Consider the following 1715-nt stretch of genomic DNA (forward strand, 5'->3'; position numbering starts at 1 on the left):
GCGCTGCTGCCCTTGGCCGGCTTCGGCGCCGCGATGCTCTGCTTTTATCCGATGGGATTCGGGGTGGGATTTTTCTTTTTTTGTTATTTTGAGGTATTTGCTTTTTTTGCTGGCGCCGCCGCCGCCRCTGCGCGGGGCTCTGGCGCACCGATAGCTTCCGATCGCGGGGACCCCGAAGGGAAAGTAGCACCGATAAATCCACGGAAAGGGAGGAAAAAGAAGGAATTAAAAAAAAAGAATGGCRAAAGGTGGACCCGAGCCCTGCGGCTGGGGGGGCGCGCGGGGCGCCCGTGGGGTGGCGTGGTGGGTGCCGTGACGGGCACCGGGCCTGCGCACTGTGCCCGTGCACCGTGCACGCACACCATGCACGCACAGTGCCCGAGCACCGTGCACGAGCACTGCACGCATGCACCATGCATGCACACCGTGCATGCACATTGCCGGTGCACCGTGCACGAGCACTGCATGCATGCACCGTGCATGCACACCATGCATACACAGTGCCGGTGCACCGTGCACGAGCACTGTGTGCATGCACCGTGCACACACGCCATGCACGAGCACTGTGCACATGCACCGTGCACGCACGCTGCCTGGGCACCGTGCATGAGCACTGGGCACATGCACCGTGCATGCACACCATGCATGCACAGTGCCCAGGCACCGTGCATGAGCCCTGTGTGCATGCATTGTGCATGCACACTATGCATGCACGGTGCCCGGGCACCGTGCACGAGCACTGCACGCATGCATCACGCACACACACTGTGCACACACACCGTGCCAGTATACCTTGCCTGTGCACTGTGCACACCCACCGCGCACGCACACCCTGTAACACACCGTGCCCGTGCACTGTGCATGAACCCTGTGCATCGTGCACACACACCATGCCACGCACCGTGCCCGTGCACGGTGCACAGGGCACCGTGCACGCACACCATGTCACACGCTGTGTCCCTGCACCGTGCACACGCACCGTGCACACACACCGAGCTACACGCCGTGCGCGTGCACAGCGCAGGGACACTGTGCCACGCTCTGTGCCCATGCACCATGCACGCGCCCCGTGCCGCACGCCGTGCCCGTGCACGGCTCCCGTGCAGCATGCCCGTGCCCTGGGCCACACACACACAATGACACACACCGTGCCCATGCACTGTGTACACGCACCATGCCACGCACCATGCCTGTGCACCGTGCACGCACACCGTGCCACTGCACCACGTCCATGCACCATGCCTGCACACCGTGCCAGGCACCGGGCCTCTGCACCGCGCCTGCACACCGTGCCTGCGTGGTGTGCCCACGCACCGTGCCTGCACACGGTGCCCTTGCACCACGCCGGCACGCTGTGTGCACTATGCTTATGCACTGTGTGTGTGTGCACGGTGCGTGGCACAAAGTGCCACACACCATGCCGCACACCGTGCACGCACACCGTGCCTGTGCACCCTGCCTATGCAYGSTGTGYGTGCACCACGTGGCACACCGTGCCCATGCACCCTGCCTATGCACGGTGTGCATGCACCATGTGGCACACTGCGCACGCACACCATGCCTGTGCACCCTGCCTATGCACGGTGTGCATGCACCACATCGTACACTGTGCATGCACACCGTGCCCATATACCGTGCCTATGCACAGTGTGCATGCACCACGTCGCACACCGTGCCTGTATACCGTGCCTACGCACAGCGTGCATGCACCACGT

The sequence above is a fragment of the Apteryx rowi genome, unplaced genomic scaffold (genome assembly GCF_003343035.1).
Source record: "Apteryx rowi isolate R43461 unplaced genomic scaffold, aptRow1 scaffold_662, whole genome shotgun sequence".
NCBI lineage: Eukaryota > Metazoa > Chordata > Aves > Apterygiformes > Apterygidae > Apteryx > Apteryx rowi.